The following is a 23,350-nucleotide window of genomic DNA, read 5'->3' on the forward strand; positions in this document are numbered from 1 at the left end:
TATATATGCATAACGTTTACAATGTGTAGTATCGTAAAATACCAGCAAACGAAAAAGAATTAAAATGGAAACACAAAATTAAATGAAAAAAAATCATAAAACTAAAAACCCCCAAACCTTATAGTACCGGTTGGTGTTACCAACCGGTACTAAAGGGCTCCAGGCCCCCGGAGCTGGCTCGTGCCACGTGGTTTCCCTTTAGCACCGGTTCATGCAGAACCGGTACTAAAGGGGGGGCCTTTAGTGACCACACTTTAGTGCCGGTTATGGAACCGGCACTAAAGGGCCTTACGAACCGGTGCTATTGCCCGGTTCTGCACTAGTGGCATGTACTTGTTTGAAGATGAACTCTTTTTTTTCAACAAGTTTGAAGATGAACTCGCCGCTACATATTTATCTTCTTCGTTGCCGATTGGAACGAGTCTCAACTCGACGTAGCGCTGACAGTGGCGACCGTTGCGCCCCATCCTCAACCTCCTCTCCTGTTGGTTGTGGTAGCACACGGGCCCTCCCGATAGGCATTGGCGGCGCGATGACGCGAGTCATCGGCTGCAACACAGCAGATGCTCGACATCCACGCATGTGCAGCACATCGTTGTCTGCACGTGGCTGCTCGACGAAGCAGTTTGGATGTGGCATGCGCATGCGCGGCGCTGCTCGTACCTCGGGGCAGCAGCAGCTCAGGCACGGCCGGCTGCGACGCCTTCACGGCGATGCACGGGAACCGGCGGCGACGGTTATTCCCCTCAGGAAATTGGTAACCGCACGGAAGAGAAGGAAAGGGATCCTATCTCCTTGGTGATTTTACAAATCAATCATTGGATTATTTATTAATCCTGAGAAAGTCCCTGCTTTCTCTGATTTATGGCATAATATGCTTATCAGATCTTGCATTTTAGCCCCTTGGCTTTAGCACTTTAACAATAAATTATTGTTATTTGCATGTTAAGTCATGGGCTTCAGAGCAAATATGCAGGTAGACCATTGGTAAATTACATAATAATTAATTATGCATCATTTTACATCATGTAAAATGACTGTATAAGGCCATAGGTCTTATTGTATTACGTGAGTAATACTGTTGTAAAGCAATATGTTGACTCCATTATTTGAATGGAATATGGAATTTGCTTGCAAAACTTTGGAGAACAAAAGGTCGTATAATGTATGACATTGCATGACTATGTTATGTCTACACACCTTATGTCAACATATGAATAGTTGCAATTTTATTTTCCATATGTTGACTATGCTTGACAAACTGATATGACAATTTTCAAATCTGCACACAACTTATGGGTTGGTTAAGCCAATGTATAACTTTGTTCACAACTGAGAGGTCTATGTCACCGTGTGGCGACCACCTTCAACGTGTTTTAATTAACACAAGGTTGTGCAAAGTACCATAAGGGTGAGGTTTACACCACTTGGTGGTGATTACCTCTATGTGTTCTACAAATATGATCTACACCATGTTATGGTGATTATCTATTTGTAGAAAGTCATATTATGGGTCGTTTAGGCTTTTCCTAGACCTTTATGTGGATTTGGCATATCATAGTAACGAAATAATTTTTCTTTTGGAGCTATGATGTCTGCATTATCGGTGACTACCTTCATGATGTTTTTCCAAATACTTGGCAACTTCACATCATTTATTATTGGTTGTGACTGTTGAGTTACATACTCCATCAGGAGTGGAATCAAAGGCATTATTGGCGACAACATCGCATGTTATGCTATGAAGAGAATTATGCAAAGTACTTTTATATTTTGGTGATTACCTTCCATGCATACACAACTTATGAGACGCCATCATAGCTATGAATTAATTTTCATGCACAGCTGAGAGGTTTATGCCATTTTATGGTGATTACCTTCATGTGTTATAAATAACATAAGGTTGTGGAGGCTATGCTTAATGGAAACTGTCCATAAGAGTGAGGCACCACTAGGTGGTTGACTACTTCTATGTGTTTTAAAGAAATTAAAGTTTTCCTTTTAAGGTGACTACCTTTACTTGGAAGATCCAGATCACACTGTGGTGTTCTTCTGAACGGCTTGACCTACGGGTCACTAAGAATCACCATGATCATGATTATGTTTAGCCATAACATTTTCATCCTACTTAATTTACTGAAGGTAAATTATTGCATGAGAATTTCATGCAACATATGGCTGACCTTTTTGTAAAGGAAATGCGATGAGATGACATTTGGTGGCAGTAACTATTAAACATGGGTCATGGACATTAAAGATTTTGTCGACCTGGAGCCTTGTTGCCACAGAAACTCCACTTGCATAAAATGTCATGGCTATTTATAAATAGCTAAGAATATGCATATTTGCATTTATGTGTCATCGCAATGGCTCGGTTCTCAAACTGAGTATGTAATGGATGATGAATATCCATTTTCCCTTTGAGCCTTCATTGAGGCGAGATATATTTTTATAAGCATCACATGAATGATTATTCATTTGTTGTCAGGACTTCGAGTCTATTGAGGCTTATAATTCTGTTGTCTATAAATCAACACTAAGTTGAGATTATATGATAGGGCAGTCTCAGATCTTGATCTGATTGTATGTCCTTACTGCACTTTACTTTCTCCTATGATGGTAAAAAAAATATCATCTTTATTTCAGGGTAAAATATGATGAACTTCTTGTGAAGAATCAACTAGTACACCCTAACAGGTGTTATACCATTACCTAAAATTTGTGCTAGTGCTTACAGTACTAAGCAATTTTGTGGTTAGAGAACCACGAGGAGTTGAACGTAAAGTAAAAAAAAAAGACAAGCAGAAGTGGAGTGTATATCTCGCAAAAGAATGATCATTTAAACTAAATGATCACAATGACAAATTTTCAAGTTTGTCAAAGTGGTGGTTGTACGAAATATTGTACCAATGATTACCAGTTGGTCAAGTATTGGATTAATCATACCATGGGATCACTTGAGACAAATGATTTTGATGGGATAAGTTTGAAGTTCTACTTCAAAAGGAAACAACCAGAAAATATTCTGGCATGGTAAAGGAGAATGAACTCCTCTACATTGATGATATGCTTGTGGAATGATATACCTAAGATATTTCGGAGATCTTGTGTAGTCTCCTAGTTATCCCTAAATATTAGCCTATAATTGTACTACTACATGTAGTATAAATTGCAACATCTTGTCCATTGGACATGATAGTTGAGGAAATTGAGTGTATGAATCAGTTCAAACTCAATCTTGTTGCATACACAATAATTTTTCCTCCTTTATCATCATGGTATTGGATGATTAGAGAAATTATTGGCAATTCTGTTGGTCACAACTTGACAAGTTGCAATATTCCCAACAATCATCAGATTGTTTTGTGCACTGCATGTGACATTGGGGAATTAATTTTAAGGCACTCTCACCTTAAATTTGAAACGAGCCAGCCAATATTCTTGATTGCATTCAAGAATATGTTTGGATTATTCAACCATTATATGGGTTATGTTGATACTTCATGATGTTAATAGATGCATCTAAAAGATGGTCTTAGATGAGTATCATCCACACAAACCATGTGTTTACTGAATTAATTGCTCAAATTGACGAATTTAGAGCAAATTACCCTAACGTGCGATAATTCCATTGGAATGCAAATGTCGTTGAAGATTGATTCATGAGCATTCAATGGTTATATTCAGTATATAGTACATAGCCATAATGGTTTGGCGTGATCTCTTATGAAAGAGATTCAATATTGCTTGGCCAATGTTGCAGAATTGTGATTTACCAACATTTTATTGATGGTAACATGCGGTCTCACACTCCGCATATTTGGTCTAAATAAGATCAAGTGATACTGCACCCCTTGCAGTTTGTACGTGGAAATAAGTAAAGTATTTCCCATCTGCGGTAATTCGGTTGCATACTGATATCACCACCCCAGCGTATATCATGGGCCTTCACATATGGTTGGGACCTATGTGAGGAATAACTATGGTATGATCGTTATTCCGTCGAATACCTTAACCCTATGAAGGGAGATATGTACCACAAAGAATGCCAGGAAATGGATAATAAATGTCATAGACATTTTTTCCACGTACTTAAGAATCTGAACTTGAGGTTCAGGTTATGATAAATTTGCAGCATATTGCAAATAATCTGCCAAATATATTGACTGATGACAAAGGAGTCACTATGGTCAAGTACTAGAGCGAGTGGAGGTACCTAATAAACCACTCGTCTCCCAATATGAGAGCAAGAGGGGGAGAATTCTGGTTGCATGAGATTAAGTTCTCATATGTTTCACTGGAAATAGAGGAGATTGACCCCTCGATCAGTAAATATGATTCAACCTTGGGTTGAATGACACCCGAGGGATGCGTGGCATCCAAAGTCCAACACATATGTGCACACATTTTTAGGTGTTGGGACATCAAAACACCTTGACTCCGTTGTTGTGGAAAATCACAAGGAGTTAACACTAGTGCAGAACCGGGCAATAGCACCGGTTCGTAAGGCCCTGTAGTGCCAGTTACATAACCGGCACTAAATTGTGGTCACTAAAGCCCCCCCCCTTTAGTACTGGTTCAGCACGAACCGGTGCTAAAGGGCAACCACGTGGCACAAGCCAGCTCCGGGGGCCTGGAGCCCTTTAGTACCGGTTGGAAAGACCAACCGGTACTATAAGGTTTGGGGTTTTTTTAGTTTTATGATTTCTTTTTCATTTAATTTTGTGTTTCCATCTTAATTCTTTTTCGTTTGTTGGTATTTTATGATACTACACATTGTACACATTATGCATATATATATATATATATATATATATATATATATATATATATATATATATATATATATATATATATATATATATATATAGGGCTGCTAAAGTGAGCGAGTGCGCATTATACCTATTCTACGCGCCAGCCACTGTGCGCTAACCAGGCAAGCAACCTCCGCCAGTTGTATTGTAAAACTTAAGCAATATGTAGTAAGCCAATTACTGCATAGTAAAAGCCAAGCAATATGTGGTAAAAAAACTTCGTTGTAGTAAAAGTCAAGCACTGCTATTAAGGTTTTCTCATAGTCTATACAAACTTTAACGATACGTAGGATATATCAATTACCAGGTTTGAACATGCTTTTACGATCACTCTAGAGAGGCGATGCAGTTTTCCTAATTATTACTACATTATGTCTACAAATTTACCATTTATTCCAATCATCACGTAGTGCAAAACATGTGTTTAAATCAATTTTTCATAACCAGGTGCATAGATAGTTGGATAGAAGATCAAGGAACCACGTAAGGTCACCGGTTTGAATCCCATCTATTCATGCTTTTGAAAATTCTATCACTCCACGATCGATTCTTTTTTATGTTCATGCATGTATAGTAAATAAATTAACAAGTTTTACTTCATGTTAGATAGAGCTTTACGACCAATTGATTGCCCAGATTTTTGTAGTAAAGAGATTACCACATGTTACTGCATATTACATGAGAAATTACGATCGCTTTATGACCAAAATTCTATGGTAACATGATTAACATATTTTACTACATCTTACACATGGTTTTACGATCAATTGGAACAGATGCATTAGGACGTTTGCACGATTGGCCGGTTGGTTGCATGCACTTTCTGCCCGGAGCGTAGAATAAGGATTATGCGCTCACGCTCAGTTTAGCGCCACCGTATATATATATATATATATATATATATAGAATTTCTAGTAGAACCAATCATGCATATATATATCATCAATGTCTCACAAACCACCATATTAATTAATTCACACATACACACATGTATAGCTATATACAATTTCTCCTACATATGCATGTTGCCTTCGGAGCCAGTGGCATTAGCCTAATTGGTGCCTTCGGAGCACGATGATAATTGGAAGTGGTTTTCATGGGGGCGGTAGCGGGTAATAGAATTCTCCCTTCGGATTTATGACCTGGTCGAGCAAAAATCCCGCTATTTCCTGACCCTGGGGGGCCAGCTCTTAGTAGTCGGAGTGACACCTGCATCCTCCATCTCTTTCTCAGACTTATCCCACTTAGGCATTGCCACCGCATAGCCACCTGACCCCAGCTTATGGAACTTATCCTTTTTTTCGGCATTCTTCTTGTTTATTCTCGACCGTTCCTTAGCTAATTCCGAATCCTTGAATTTCACGAAATCGTCCCAATGATCACGTTGGTTCTCTAGTGTTCCCTTGAATACTGGAGTCTTCCTTCCTCCCTTGACGTACTTCTTCCATTCACGATTCTTGTGGTTCTTGCATGCAATCGCCATCATCCTAAGAGCAGCCTCCTTGACTTTCTGCACATCTGCTTCTGTGAAATGATCTGGTAGGGTGAAATGTTCCATGAGAGTATCCCAAAGCAGATCTTTTTGATTCTTGTCGACAAAAGTAACATCTGGACGTGGCTTTGCTGGCTCTCTCCATTCTTTAAGTTTGATCGAGAGTTGGTCCTTCACAAGAACTCCGCACTAACGAACGAACTTGTCCGCAATCTTCTTAAGCGCTAATGGTTTGCCAGTAGGGCTGCATGCCTCGATATTGTACTTTACGCCCGGCTTCAACTTTTTGTTCGTGCCTCGTTTCGTCATTTTGCCTGAAGATTTGCTCGATCCGGATGGCTGAAAGAACAAAGATCGATTCGTTAATATATCTTCAAGTCATTTAAAACATGTGATGATCACCAGATGCCTGCTTATATAAATATATATACCTCGCCGGTCTTTGTTGTTTCAGGATCAACATGTTCTTCATCATCGTCATAATCGTAGTTCATGACTTCATCAATTTGGTCGTCGCGATCGAATATCATATCACCCTCTCCGGTGTTGTTTAGAAATTCGGAGCCGTCATAATCTTCTTCATTCTGATTATCATCTGGCCCGCGTATCATATCGAACATGGTCTGTTCTCCCTCTCTGTCGGTATTGTCTGCCATAGCTTTTGTTTAACTAATCCAAAAGAAATATAAAACAATTTAGTATTCAAATTACATCGTCTCGAATAATAGATATAATCTCGAATACATCGTCTAGAATAATAGATATAATCTCGAATACATTGTCTCGAATAATATATAATATTGAATAGTACATCACTGGCTATTAGATAATAAAGATCGAATACTACAGAAGAATCTAGGACACTCGCGGTTCCTCCGGCGCGGGCGGTGGACACCCAAAGAGAAGGAACCCTCACAGGATCATAGCTGAAGTGAGATCCCCGAAGAAACTGCCACGTATTGGAGAACCTGCCGCCCTCTAACGCAACCATGTAGCGATGGACGTGCTCGTCCTCCTCCCTGACACCGCGACGTACCACCTCCGGCGGGGCCGGGTCCCTCCGCACCGAACTGGCCCATGCGAACGCCACCAAACGAGATCAGGGTCGACGACGGGACCCGGGGCCGGGTTCCTCATCAAGCGGCGCGCCCCTCCAGGCAGCACCTCCCAGTGTCAGCCCGGCGGAGCCCAGTCCCGGACATGGGTCGGTTGGACGTCGTCGCGGACGGGTCGACGGCGAGGATGCGGGCCGGGCATCGTCGAGAACAAATACTAGCTATATGCCCGCAAAAAGTAACATTTTTTTAATGATTGGATTTTGATAACTAAAATTTCTAACATTTCTATATAACACTAATTTCTAACATTTCTATATAACACTAATTTCTAACTGATTAAACACTAATTATATCCATCTAACATGCATTCATACATATATAATAGTGAAAAAATAATAATCTAAATAATCTAAACTATTTAACATACAAAATACGTGTGTGTGTGTGTACTAATTAAACACTAATTATCTAAACTAATTAAACATACAAAATAATAATCTAAATAATCTAAACTAATTAAAGACTAATTATCTAAACTAATTAAACATGCTTGTGTGTGTGTGTGTATGGGCTCAGGGAGGGCTCACAGCGGGCGATGGCGACGACGAGGCGAGGCGACGGCCGGGGCGGCGACGGCGGGGACGGCGCGACGGGGACGGGGACGGCGCGACGGGGACGGGGACGGCGCGACGGGGACGGGCCCGGGGCGGCGACGGAGACGATCGAGGGCGGCGGCGACGGCGACGGAGACGGAAACAGAGGAACGAACAGAGAGGGAAAACGAAATTTTCGCACTCTAGCATATATAAAGGGCACCTTTAGTACCGGTTGGAGCCACCAACCGGTACTAAAGGCCTGTTTTGGCCATGCCAAGCGGCGGGAAGCGACCCCCTTTAGTATCGGGTGGTGGCACAAACCGGTACTAAAGGCCCCTCCTTTAATACCGGTTTGTGCCACGACCCGGTACTAAAGGGGGTGCGCTGGCGCAGGTGCGGTGCGGCAAGTTTAGTCCCACCTCGCTAGTCGAGGGGCTACCGCACTGGTTTATAAGCCCCAGTGCGGTAGCTCTCTCGAGCTCCTCTCCTAACCAGGCCTACTGGGCCTATCTATCCTCTTCGCCTAGTGGGCCTACTGGTCCTTCGCGGGCCTGCATCCTGGCTCAACAAAAGGTTGTGTCGCTAGTCGTATGCAGGCCGCTTTGGCCCAGTAGGCGGGCTTTTTTTTTCTTAATTTTTTTTTGCTTTACTTTTTTTTGCTTTATTTTTTTTTGTTTTATTTATTTTGAGTTGTTTTTTGCTGTATTTAGAGTTTCTTTGTGAATATTTTTGCTTTAGCTACAAAAAATTACAAACTTTCTGTTAGTGTCGGTAGATTTCAAATTTGAATAGTTTAAATTTTGAATTATTTGGAATTTGTGTGAATCACTAGTTTGTGAATAACTTAACTTTGAAAAAAGTTTTTTCAGTGATTCTTTTTTTTATGTTTAATATTAGTGTGTTTTATCATTATATTCAATTTAGTACACGAAGTGCATCCAGTTTTTGCCGTAACCCTCTCTACTTTCTTGCAAATGCTATTTGTATGAAATTATGATACCATGCCAACTTTCAAACTTTTCTGAGTTCATTTGAATTGCTTTTCAATTTCAGGGTCATTTAGCTGGAAAAAAATCAGTAAATGCATGAAAAGAATTTGTTTGCACATAAAATTTCTTCGCGTTTCAAATGCCAAAACACATAACTACCCTAACTATTATAGACATTCCCTCCTGGGTGTGAAACACAGAAGAAAGTGATGATAGTGAAGACGATCACATCCCAGATCTTTGGGTGTAAAACTTTTTCTTCGTGTGTGTCCCTTTGCGCCGTAACCATGGAAAATCTTCATCATTTAACGGGATGCTCGGGTCAATATTCACTGTGAATGGAGCAATTTCATCAAACTTTTCATAATCTTCTGACTTGTCTGTCTTGTCATCCACTCCCACGATGTTTCTCTTCCCAGAAAGAACTATGTGCCGCTTTGGCTCATCGTACGATGCATTCGCTTCCTTATCTTTTCTTTTTCTTGGCTTGGTAGACATGTCCTTCACATAGAAAACCTGTGCCACATCATTGGCTAGGACGAATGGTCCGTCTGCATACGCAAGATTGTTGAGATCCACTGTTGTCATTCCGTACTGCGGGTCTTCCGTTACCCCGCCTCGTGTCATATTGACCCATTTGCACCGAAACAAAGGGACCTTTAAACTACGTCGATAGTCAAGTTCCCATATGTCCTGTATATAACCATAATATGTTTCCTTTCCCGTCTTGGTTTCTGCATCAAAGCGGACACCACTGTTTTGGTTGGTGCTCTTCTTATCTTGGGCGATCGTGTAAAATGTATTACCATTTATCTCGTACCCTTTGAAAGTCATTATATTCGAAGATGGTAACTGGGACAGCAAGTACTGGTCATCTTCAATAGAGGTGTCATGCATGGTACGTGTCTGCAACCAGTTGGCGAAACTCATGGTTTGTTCACGTGTAATCCAGTCATCAGACCGCTCCGGGTGTTTGGAGCGTAGCAAATTCTTGTGTTCATCCATATACAGAGCCACCAAGGTGGAATTCTGTAGAACTGTGTAGTGTGCTTCAGTGAGAGAATGTCCGTCCATACATATTATTTGTTCCCCTCCTAGCGTGCCTTTTCCATCTAGTCTGCCCTTATGCCGCGATTCAGGAACACCAATCAGCTTAAGGTCAGGAATAAAGTCAATACAGAACTCAATGACCTCCTCATTTTGATGGCCCTTGGAGATGCTTCCTTCTGGCCTAGCACGGTTATGAACATATTTCTTTAAGACTCCCATGAACCTCTCAAAGGGGAACATATTGTGTAGAAATACAGGACCCAAAATGTTAATCTCTTCGCATAGGTGAACTAGGACGTGCGTCATGATGTTGAAGAAGGATGGTGGGAACACCAACTCGAAACTGACAAGACATTGCACCAAATCATTCTGAAACCTTGGTATGATTTCTGGATCGATTACCTTCTGAGAGATTGCATTGAGAAATGCACATAGCTTCACAATGGCTAATCGAACGTTTTCCGGTAGAAGCCCCCTCAATGCAACCGGAAGCAGTTGCATCATAATCACGTGGCAGTCATGAGACTTTAGGTTCTGGAACTTTTTCTCTGCCATGTTTATTATTCCCTTTATATTCAACGAGAAGCCAGATGGTACCTTAATACTGAGCAGGCATTCAAAGAAGATTTCCTTCTCTTCTTTGGTAAGAGCGTAGCTTGCATGACCCTGATGTATGCCGTCTTCTCCGTGCATATGTTGCTGGTCCTCCCGTGCCTCAGGTGTATCTTTTGTCTTCCCATACACGCCCAAGAAGCCAAGCAGGGTCACGCAAAGATTCTTCGTCACGTGCATCACGTCGATTGCGGAGCGGACCTATAGGTCTTTCCAATATGGCAGGTCCCAAAATATAGATTTCTTCTTCCACATGGGTGCGCGTTCGTCCGCGTCCTTTGGAACAGGTTGTCCGCCAGGACCCTTTCCAAATATCACCTTCAAATCCTTGACCATATCATGTACATCAGCACCAGTACGGTGGCGAGGCTTCGTCCGGTGATCCGCCTCACCTTTGAAATGATTGCCTTTCTTTCTTACGGAATGCCTGCTCGGAAGAAATCGACGATGTCCCAGGTACACATTCTTCTTACAACTATTCAAATATATACTGTCGGTATCATCCAAACAGTGCGTGCATCCGCGGTATCCCTTGTTAGTCTGTCCTGAAAGGTTACTTAGAGCAGGCCAATCATTGATGGTCATGAACAACAACGCCTTTAGGTCAAATTCTTCCCCCATGTGCTCATCCCACGCACGTACACTTGTTACATTCCACAGTTGTAAGAGTTCTTCAACTAATGGCCTTAGGTACACATCAATGTTGTTGCCGGGTTGCTTAGGGCCTTGGATGAGCACTGGCATCATAATGAACTTCCGCTTCATGCACAACCAAGGAGGAAGGTTATACAAACATAGAGTCACAGGCTAGGTGCTATGGTTGCTGCTCTGCTCCCCAAAAGGATTAATGCCATCTGCGCTTAGACCAAACCATACGCTCCTTGTGTCATCTGCAAACTCCTTCCCGTACTTTCTTTTGATTTTTCTCCACTGCGACCCGTCAGCGGGTACTCTCAACTTTCCGTCTTTCTTACGGTCTTCTCTGTGCCATCGCATCGCCTTGGCATGCTCTTGTTTTGGAATAAACGTTTCAACCGTGGTATTATAGGAGAATACCACATCACCTTGGCAGGAATCTTCTTCCTGGGGCGCTCGCCCTCGACATCACCAGGCTCATCACGGCTGATCTTATAGCGCAATGCACCATATAACCGGCAAGCGTTCAAATCCTCGTACTCACTGCGGTAGAGGATGCAATCATTAGGGCATGCATGTATCTTCTGCACCTCTAACTCTAGAGGGCAGACAACCTTCTTTGCTTCGTACGTACTCTCGGGCAATTCGTTGTCCTTTGGAAGCATATCCTTTATCATTACCAGCAACTTTCCAAATCCCTTGTCAGATACAACATTCTCTGCCTTCCATTGCAGCAATTCCAGTGTGGTGCCCAGCTTTTTCTTGTCACCTACGCAATTCGGGTACAACAATTTTTTGTGATCCTCTAACATGCGCTGCAACTTCTTCTTCTCCAAATCACTTGCGCAGTTTCTCTTTGCATCGGCAATGGCTCGACCTAGATCATCAACAGGCTCATCTGATGCCTCTTCTTCAGCTTCTTCCCGCATTTCCGACTCAGCTTCTTCCCGCATTACAGGCTCAGCTTCTTCCCCCATTGTTGTATCATCGTATTCAGGGAACCCATGGCAAGGATAGCTGTCGTTGTCCTCTTCTTCTTCATTGTCTTCCATCATAACCCCTCTTTCTCCGTGCTTGGTCCAAACATTATATTGGGGCATGAAACCGGACTCAAACAGGTGGACGTGAATGGTTCTTAACGTAGAGTAATTGTGACCATTCTTACAGCCAGCACATGGACAAGGCATAAAACCATCCGCCCGCTTGTTTGCCTCAGCCGCAAGCAGAAAAGTATGCATGCCCTCAACGAACTGGGGAGAGCATCGGTCATCGTACATCCATTGCCGGCTCATCTTCATTACACAACACCGAATAGACCAAGTTAATACAAGTTCATACATAAAGTTCATACAACACTTAAATGCAACAAACAAATAACTCTCTAGCTAAAGCATTTAAATGCAACAACAAATGCGATCAAGATCGCAACTAAGGTAACAATTGATCCAACAGCATAATGATACCAAGCCTTACTATCGATGGCATATTTTCTAATCTTTCTAATCTTCAAGCGCATTTTCTCCATCTTGATCTTGTGATCATCGACGACATCGGCAACATGCAACTCCAATTCCATCTTCTCCCCCTCAATTCTTTTCAATTTTTCTTTCAAGTACTCTTTTTCTCTTTCAACTAAATTTAACCTCTCGACAATAGGGTCGGTTGGAATTTTCGGTTCACATACCTCCTAGATAAAAATATCTATGTCAACTTGATGGGCATAATTTTTCATAAACATGAAATGAAACAAATAGTTTTAAAAGAGAATATACCACATCCGAATCATAACAAGGACGAGGGCCGACGGGGACGGATATCAAAACCATGGCACTATGTATAACAAACAACATACGGGTAAGATAATTATTACATGATTAACTATATATCCAAATCACACAAACATCAATTTTTTATATAAAATTTCATGAACAAGAGGCTCACCACAAGGTGGTGCCGGCGACGGGATGGTGCGGGCGATCGACGGTGGTTACGACGGAGATTTAGAAGGCACTAAGTAAACCACACCTACATATGCAAACTAAGTGTTATTTTTGACCTCAAATTGCATATAAATCAAATACTAGCACATATATATATTTCCTCCCAAATTACTAAACTCACAAATTAATAACTATTTAAAGCATTGCAAGAGCTAATCTAGCAATGAGAGATGAAAGGATAAAGTTGCTAACCTTTGTGATCACTTGAATGGATGGGGGCCTTCAAATCTTGACAAATTTTGGGAAAAATGTGTGATGAGCTCGAGGGGAAGAGGAAGAATAGAGAGGAGAGGAGAGGGGAAAGGGGGAAGAACAGAGCAAGCTGGACGAAGGGTTTATATGTAGGAGAACCTATAGTACCGGTTCGTGGCACGAACCGGTACTAAAGGTGCTGGAGGGGGCCCAGACTGACAACATCCTGCCACCACCCTCATTAGTACCGGTTCGTGGCACGAACCGGTGCTAAAGGTTAGCCACGAACCGGTACTAATGAGAGCGGCCCGGCTAGCCGTTGGAACCGGCACTAATGTATACATTTGTGCCGGCTCTAATACAAACCGGCACTAATGTGCTTCACGTTTGACCTTTTTTCTACTAGTGTAAGAGGCATTATGAGAATTCCACAAATGATATTGATTCATGAGAATCAGATATGAGAAAGTCTACATATGTCGACATAAAATTCTTCTCGAGAATTGCTAGGATTCTTTTGGGCCCTGAACCAAATCCACGGAGAGTGTTGTTGCACTTGTATTGGTTCAAATGAAAGGAAGCAATTAAGGAAGATTGGCACTCTCTCATCAAAAGAGAGGTATTTACCGTTGTAAAACCTGCTCCTCATAAGTATCTTCTAGAGGGAAGAGAAGTAAATTTTCGTTTGGAAACGAAAATAAATGAGGTGGTGAGAAAGCGAGGCTTGTAGCACAGGGGGTTTTCGCAGAGACCCGACATCGGTTATGATGTAGCATGCCTTCTTGGTATGAGTGGAATTATGTTTCGATACTGAATATTAATGGCAGTACAGATCCATACGGTTGATGTATGTAATGTCTACATACTCCCATGGGTCAATTAATTTGGATGTATATATTGAAGTCATTGAATGACTCAATATTCTGAATCCAAAGGTAAATCGCAACATGCATGTGTGGAACTTTTGAAGTCATTCTATGACTTGAAGTAGTCGGAGAATTGTGTGGTGCCACCAACTAAGTGAGCTATTCCTTGACAAGGATTACTCTCATACTAATGATTGTTGACGTGTATTCATGAAGAAATCCTGGATTGGATTTTACATCACCTTAATTTATGGTGTCGATGATCTTATCATCAAAGTCTATATAAGACATGAAATACACACAATCATGTTAAGACGGATATTTGGGTTAAATCAAATTATGCTAAGTTTATGACTTGAGCATATCCCCCTAAGATATCAGTCTTCATATATCTGAAATTATTGGAGAAGTTCAATATGGATATATTATATCAAAGACACATATGGTCATATTATACCTAATATGGGACACAAATCTTTGAGACATAGGGGAGATGGTGAAGTGATAGTGAGGCATGAATTGCCATATATAAATACCATCGAAGCACTCATATATCTTGCAAAATATGTCAGGCCTGACACTATAGTTTTTGGCAATTTATTGAGAGTGCAATTCCCTGAAAGGTATAAGGTTTGTGTAAGGAATATCCTGGGATATATCCAGGGCACAAAGGGTCTTGATCAATTCCATCCGGAAAATCAAGATGGGACCATGGTTTGATATATTGATAGTGGATAATTATCTGATCCCACAATGCCATATCAAAGACTGGGTTTGCTGGAAGATTATTTTGCGGGAAGTCTTCAGAATAGACTCTAAACGAGTCCTTTCAGTGATCATTCTATTTCATTTGAAGCATCTGAAAATGTGGATGACTTCATAGAATGATTGGCCACATGTGAAATCATGTGGAGATTATCATTGTCTACCAAGATAATGTCACTTGTATTGCTTATGGGTTATATTTATCCTCACGAGTTACAGAAATGTAAGAGGGTAATTTCCAAACAAATTATTGTGATATTCACTATATCTCTACCAATGTTTATATTCCAGAACTAGGTTCGTGGATTTGGTATGAAATAACCTTGAGGTTTGCAAAGTTCAGGGGGAGTAAATCCCAAATTATAACCCGGTGGTGGTCTTGTGATCACTCATATTGTACTCTTTTTTCCTTTATGAGTTTTCCATGATGGTTTCTCATATAAGGTTTTTAACGAGACAATATAAATACAAGTGCGAACGTATGTCATATCGTTTCTCCTTATATTTTTCCCACTGGGTTTTTAAAGGAGTTTTCTGTGGCATATCGTTATAATGTTTCTCCTCAAAATTTTCCCACAGGGTTTTTAGGAGGAGTTTTTGGATTGCATTATACAGATGACGAATTGATCAAGGGGGAGTGTTAAGAAATAAAATATGTGATCAATTGTAAGGGAGGGATGCCTCCCGGGAGGTGTCTGTTGGGGAAGGGGTGTCTCCCCAACACACCCCTTCACCATGTATATACGTGGGTCTCCCACATTGCAATGGAACTAGTGGATCATTTGGACTCTTGATGTGTCTCTTTTACTTTTACTCTATAACAGATATAAGAAGTGTGCAAGCGTGTCCGGCCAGTTGCCACATAGGATTTGGCCCAGAGCATATTTTTCTATCTTGATTCTTTCTCTTTCTCGGTCCCATCAATCACATGCATGTGACCAGGCGGATAAGAAAAAAAGTGGAAGACATGGCTGTGTGGATGAATAAATAGGGACTCAAAACAAACACACACGACAGTTGCATCCATGAACGTTTGTGGGGCCAAGTTTGTCCAGTCTGGTTGTAGATGCCCTTATAAGCATGTAAGGGTATCTCCAACGGTGTCGGGGGGATGAACCCCGGGCAGGCAACGAAAGACGGATCCTTTTAGAAAAACTACGGGGCCGGCGTCGCCCCTTAAGACGGCACGCGCTCGGCCGGGTCGCTCGACCAGGCCGGACCCCATGGCCCGGCCGAACTCTCCAACCCGGCCAAGCACCTCGACTCGGCCTTAACAACCAGTACAAGACAGCCGAACCCGGCACAACCAAGGCTTCCCAACAAGTCAGCTCCACCCGTGGCGTGCTCCGCAACCCAGCCACGGGTCAGCTCCCGTCCCATCCAGGCCGTACGATGGGACGAGTCTTCATCCATCGATGACCAAGGCAATAGTGCTCCGCCCATGCCTCTTGTCAGCCGGAGCGTGGCAACAGTGCCCCTCACCTACCCGCTGTCCAGGCCCGGCATGGCAACAATGCCCTTGTCGTCACCGCTGACGACAGCAAGCGGCGACTTGACGGGGTGCCACTGTACCCGATTCGACTCGGCCACGCCACGACGACCGACAAGACGGCGCACAGTTCCCCTAGGCACGCAGGGCCCGCACCTAGGGGAACCCGGCGAACCACAGGCCCCCAGCGGGTCCCAATCCGGGTCCTCAAACGCTGATGACCCGGACCCACGAGCTCATAACATTACCATTGTACTCCCATGGGGTTGGTCTATAAACCCCCCCCCAGGAGCCCTCACGTACCCGCGAGAGCAAGCAAGTAAGCACACAGGAAACCCGCCACCGATCAGTAGAACGCACCACGGAAGAGGGGGCAGCCTAAGCCCTGGCCAGCCTCCCTTCTTCCTCCACACAGCTCAAGGAACAACCTTTTTTACTTTTACATATCAACCAAACTCGGTAGGACTAAGGGTATTTTCTCTCCGGAGAGCCCCAAACCTGGGTATGTCTTTCGTCCTGTGCTCTCTCATGCCAACCCCGCCTCTGGAAGCCCACCAGTGCCCTCGAGCCTCCTCCTCTCCTTAGCCATCCCATGGCATCTGCCATGCGCCCACCATGACAGTTGGCGCCCACCGTGGGGCAGCTCAAGGAGCTGGCCGGGAGCATGCTTCGGACGGGGCTCTTCCCCGACTCCGACGAGCCCGTCATGCTGGTGGACGACGTCGTCGACGCCCTCGCCGCCTCCTTCGTCGCGTTGTGCATCTTCGACGTGTCCGCAGCCGACGAGTACCCCAGCGAGGTATTCCACTACATCGAACTCCCCTCTCCCTCGGCGGTGGCGTTTCTGCCGGGGCAATCGACGCTCAAGTGGAGGTTTTCGTCACAGGCACCGATGCCTCCTCTTCGTCGAGCAAGACGAGGAAGGCCGCCGAGGCCAAGGCCGCAACGGAGCGGGCGGCCTCGTCCAACCCGCTGCGTGCCGTGATGCAGAGCCTCCGCATCCCCATCAGCACCGACATCGACGCCACCAACTTTGCTGACGCCCGAGACCAGCTCGAGGAAAGGCGCCAGCAGATGCTGGACCTGACTGAAACGCTCACTACCACCCAGCGTCGCCTTGATTCCACTCAGCTAGAGCGCAATGCCGCCTACGGACTCACGCCCATCATGGCCGAGACGAGCCAGGTCGCCGACATGCGAGCCCGGGAAGGAGCGATCGGCCGCTCCCTCGGCGCCGTCCCAACCGTCTACGAGACCCCGGCAAAGAACATGCGTGCTGCCCAGGCGGCCGCAGTCAACCTGGATTAGCTCACGGGCAAAGAACTGAGGGAGCGCATTGGGCGGCCAACGTGTAGGAAGACCGCCTCAACCAGCTCAACAAGCCGGCGGGATCCGGCTCCTCCCGCATCGGCGGACCCGGCGAGGCGCACTCCGGCCGGGCCCGGACTCGACGTGACCCAGCCCCGATGGTCGCCGGCGGCTTGGGCGATGGGCCCGCCTTGGAGAACTAGCGCGGACCTGGCCAGCCAGGCCGGCGTCCGGCTCCGATCGACCCGGCCCCCCGTGGCCTGGTCGCCAGTCGACTCGGCCCACGCGCCATCGACGACACCGACGCTTGCCACCGCCTCGAGCAGCTCGCTCACTCCCTGGAGGTGGAGGAAAGCGGCGCCATTGGGCCGGCGTGCTTAGGCCCGCGCATCCGGGAAGAGCCTTTCCCAAAAGGGTTCATGCTCCCTCGTGACACCCCCAAGTACAACGGAACTGTGAAGCCAGAGGATGTTGGGGAACGTTGCAGAAAATAAAAAATTTCCTACGGTTTCACCAAGATCCATCTATGACTTCATCTAAGCAACGAGTCATGGGAGAGATGCATCTACATACCACTTTGTAGATCGCGAGCGGAAGCGTTCAAAAGAACGTGGTTGAGGTAGTCGTTCTCGTCGTGATCCTATCACCGGAGATCCTAGCGCCGAACGGAGGGCACCTCCGCGTTCAACACACATACGGTCAGCGTGACGTCTCCTCCTTCTTGATCCAGCAAGGGGGAAGGAGAGGTTGATGATGATCCAGCAGCACGACGGCGTGGTGGTGGATGCAGCAGAACTCCGGCAGGGCTTCGCCAAGCTGCTGCGGGAGGAGGACGAGGTGTAGAAGGGGGAGGGACGCGCCAACACTTGGGTGCGGCTGCCCTCCCCCTTGCGCTACTTTATATAGGCCCCCAGGGGGGGCGGCCCTGGGAGATGCAATCTCCCATGGGGGGCGGCGGCCAAGGGGGGTGGAGTGCCCCCCAAGGCAAGTGGTGCGCCCCCCCACCTAGGGTTTCCAACCCTAGGCACAGGAAGGGGCCAAGGGGGGCGCACCAGCCCACTAGGGGCTGGTTCCCCTCACACTTCAGCCCACGGGGCCCTCCGAGATAGGTGGCCCCACCCGGTGGACCTCCGGGACCCTTCCGATGGTCCCGGTACAATACCGGGTGACCCCGAAACTTTCCCGATGGCCGAAACAGCACTTCCTATATAGTTTTCTTTACCTCCGGACCATTCCGGAACTCCTCGTGATGTACGGGATCTCATCTGGGACTCTGAACAACATTCCATTTGCTGCATACTCATATTCATACAACCCGAGCGTCACCGAACCTTAAGTGTGTAGACCCTACGGGTTCGGGAGATATGCAGACATGACCGAGACGGTTCTCCGGTCAATAACCAACAGCGGGATCTGGATACCCATGTTGGCTCCCACATACTCCTCGATGATCTCATCGGATGAACCACGATGTCGAGGGTTCAAGCAACCCCGTATACTATTCCCTTTGTCAGACTGTATGTTAATTGCCCGAGACTCGATCGTCGGTATCCCAATACCTCGTTCGGTCTCGTTACCGGCAAGTCACTTTACTCGTACCGTAATGCATGATCCCGTGACCAGAAACTTGGTCACTTTGAGCTCATTATGATGATGCACTACTGAGTGGGCCCAGTGATACCTCTTCGTAACACGGAGTGACAAATCCTACTCTCGATCCGTGTCAACCCAACAGACACTTTCGGAGATACCTGTAGTGCACCTTTATAGTCACCCAATTATGTTGTGACGTTTGGTACACCCAAAGCACTCCTACGGTATCCGGGAGTTACACGATCTCATGGTCTAAGGAAGAGATACTTGACATTGGAAAAGCTCTAGCAAAATGAACTACACGATCTTGTGCTATGCTTAGGAATGGGTCTTGTCCATCACATCATTCTCCTAATGATGTGATCCCGTTGTGAGCGACATCTAATGTCCATAGTCAGGAAACCATGAATATATGTTGACCAATGAGCTAGTCAACTAGAGGCTTACTAGGGACGTATTGTGGTCTATGTATTCACACGTGTATTACGATTTCCGGATAATACAATTATAGCATGAATAAAAGACAAGTATCATGAACAAGGAAATATGATAATAATCCTTTTATTATTGCCTCTAGGGTATATTTCCAACAGTCTCCCACTTGCACTAGAGTCAATAATCTAGTTACATTGTGATGAATCGAACACCCATAGAGTTCTGGTGTTGATCATGTTTTGCTCGTGAGAGAGGTTTAGTCAATGGATCTGCGACATTTAGATCCGTATGTACTTTGCAAATATCTATGTCTCCATCTTGAACATTTTCACGGATGGAGTTGAAGCGACGCTTGATGTGCCTGGTCTTCTTGTGAAACCTGGGCTCCTTGGGAAGGGCAATAGCTCCAGTGTTGTCACATAAGAGTTTGATCGGCCCCGACGCATTGGGTATGACTCCTAGGTCGGTGATGAACTCCTTCACCCAAATTGCTTCATGCGCTGCCTCCGAGGCTGACATGTACTCCGCTTCACATGTGGATCCCGCCACGACGCTCTGCTTGCAGCTGCACCAGCTTACTGCTCCACCATTCAACATATACACGTATCTGGTTTGTGACTTAGAGTCATCCAGATCTGCGTCGAAGCTAGCGTTGACATAACCCTTTACGACGAGCTCTTCGTCACCTCCATAAACGAGAAACATGTCCTTTGTCCTTTTCAGGTACTTCAGGATATTCTTGACCGTTGTCCAGTGTTCCTTGCGGGGATTACTTTGGTACCTTCCTACCAAACTTACAGCAAGGTTTACATCAGGTCTCGTACATAGCATGGCATACATAATAGATCCTATGGTTGAGGCATAGGGGATGACGCTCATCTCTTCTTTATCTTTTGCCGTGGTCGGGCATTGAGTCGAGCTCAATCTCACACCTTGCAGTACAGGCAAGAACCCTTTCTTGGACTGATCCATTTTGAACTTCTTCAAAATCTTATCAAGGTATGTGCTTTGTGAAAGACCTATGAGGCGTCTCGATCTATCCCTATAGATCTTTATGCCTAATATGTAAGCAGCTTCTCCAAGGTCCTTCATTGAAAAACACTTATTCAAGTAGGCCTTAATGCTGTCCAAGAATTCTATATCATTTCCCATCAAAAGTATGTCATCTACATATAATATGAGAAATGCTACAGAGCTCCCACTCACTTTCTTGTAAACGCAGGCTTCTCCATAAGTCTGCATAAACCCAAACGCTTTGATCATCTCATCAAAGCAAATGTTCCAACTCCGAGATGCTTGAACTAGCCCATAAATGGATTGCTGGAGCTTGCATACTTTGTTAGCATTCTTAGGATCGACAAAACCTTCCGGCTGCATCATATACAGTTCTTCCTTAAGATGCCCGTTAAGGAATGTCGTTTTGACGTCCATTTGCCATATCTCATAATCATAGTATGCGACAATCGCTAACATGATTTGGACGGACTTAAGCTACGCTACTAGAGAGAAAGTCTCATCATAGTCAATCCCTTGAACTTGCCGATAACCCTTAGCGACAAGTCGAGCTTTATAGATGGTTACATTACCATCCGCGTCCATCTTCTTCTTAAAGATCCATTTGTTTTCTATCGCTCGCCGATCATCGGGCAAGTCAGTCAAAGTCCATACTTTGTTTTAATACATGGATTCTATCTCGGATTGCATGGCTTCAAGCCATTTGTTGGAATCTGGGCCCGCCATCGCTTCTTCATAGTTCGAAGGTTCACCGTTGTCTAACAACATGATTTCCAGGATAGGGTTGCCATACCACTCTGGTGTGGAACGTGTCCTTGTGGACCTACGAAGTTCAATATCAACTTGATCAGAAGTATCTTGATCATCATCATTAATTTCCTCTCCAGTCGGTGTAGGCACCACAGGAACATTTTCCTGAGCTGCACTACTTTCCGGTTCAAGAGGTAGTACTTCATCGAGTTCTACTTTCCTCCCACTTACTCCTTTCGAGAGAAACTCTTTTTCTACAAAGGATCCGTTCTTGGCAACAAAGATCTTGCCCTCGGATCTTAAGTAGAAGGTATACCCAATGGTTTCCTTAGGGTCTCCTATGAAGACGCATTTTTCCGACTTGGGTTCGAGCTTTTCAAGTTTAAGTTTCTTGACATAAGCATCGCATCCCCAAACTTTTAGAAACGACAGCTTAGGTTTCTTCTCAAACCATAATTCATACGGTGTCGTATCAACGGATTTAGACGGTGCCCTATTTAAAGTGAATGTAGCTGTCTCTAGAGCGTATCCCCAAAATGATAGCGGTAAATCGGTAAGAGACATCATAGATCGCACCATATCCAATAGAGTGCGATTACAACGCTCGGACACATCGTTACGCTGAGGTGTTCCAGGCGGCGTGAGTTGTGAATCGATTCCACATTTTCTTAAGTGTGTACCAAATTCGTGACTTAAATATTCTCCTCCATGATCCGATCGTAAGAATTTTATCTTTTGGTCACGTTAATTCTCTAATTCATTCTGAAATTCCTTGAACTTTTCAAAGGTCTCAGACTTGTCTTTCATCAAGTAGACATACCCATATCTACTCAAGTCATCAGTGAGAGTGAGAACATAACGATATCCTCCGCGAGCCTCAACGCTCATTGGACCGCACACATCGGTATGTATGATTTCCAACAAGTTGGTTGCTCGCTCCATTGTTCCGGAGAACGGAGTCTTGGTCATTTTGCCCATGAGGCATGGTTCGCATGTGTCAAATGATTCATAATCGAGAGACTCTAAAAGTCCATCAGCATGGAGCTTCTTCATGCGCTTGGCACCAATGTGACCAAGGCGGCAGTGCCACAAGTATGTGGGACTATCGTTATCAACTTTACATCTTTTGGTAATCACGCTATGAATATGTGTAACATTACGTTCGAGATTCATTAAGAATAAACCATTGACCATCGGGGCATGACCATAAAACATATCTCTCATATAAATAGAACAACCATTATTCTCGGATTTAAATGAGTAGCCATCTCATATCAAACGAGATCCAGATACAATGTTCATGCTCAAACTTGGCACTAAATAATAATTATTGAGGTTTAAAACTAATCACGTAGGTAAATGTAGAGGTAGCGTGCCGACGACGATCACATCGACCTTGGAACCATTCCCGATGCGCATCGTCACCTCGTCCTTCGCCAGTCTCCGCTTATTCCGCAGCTCCTGCTATGAGTTACAAATATGAGCAACGACACCGGTATCAAATACCCAGGAGTTACTACGAGTACTGGTAAGGTACACATCAATTACATGTATATCAAATATACCTTTAGTGTTGCCGGCCTTCTTGTCCGCTAAGTATTTGGGGCAGTTCCGCTTCCAGTGACCCTTCCCCTTGCAATAAAAGCACTCAGTCTCAGGCTTGGGTACATTCTTTGACTTCTTCTCGGCAA

The sequence above is a fragment of the Triticum dicoccoides genome, chromosome 3B, assembly GCF_002162155.2.
Source record: "Triticum dicoccoides isolate Atlit2015 ecotype Zavitan chromosome 3B, WEW_v2.0, whole genome shotgun sequence".
In the NCBI taxonomy this organism is placed as follows: Eukaryota; Viridiplantae; Streptophyta; class Magnoliopsida; order Poales; family Poaceae; genus Triticum; species Triticum dicoccoides.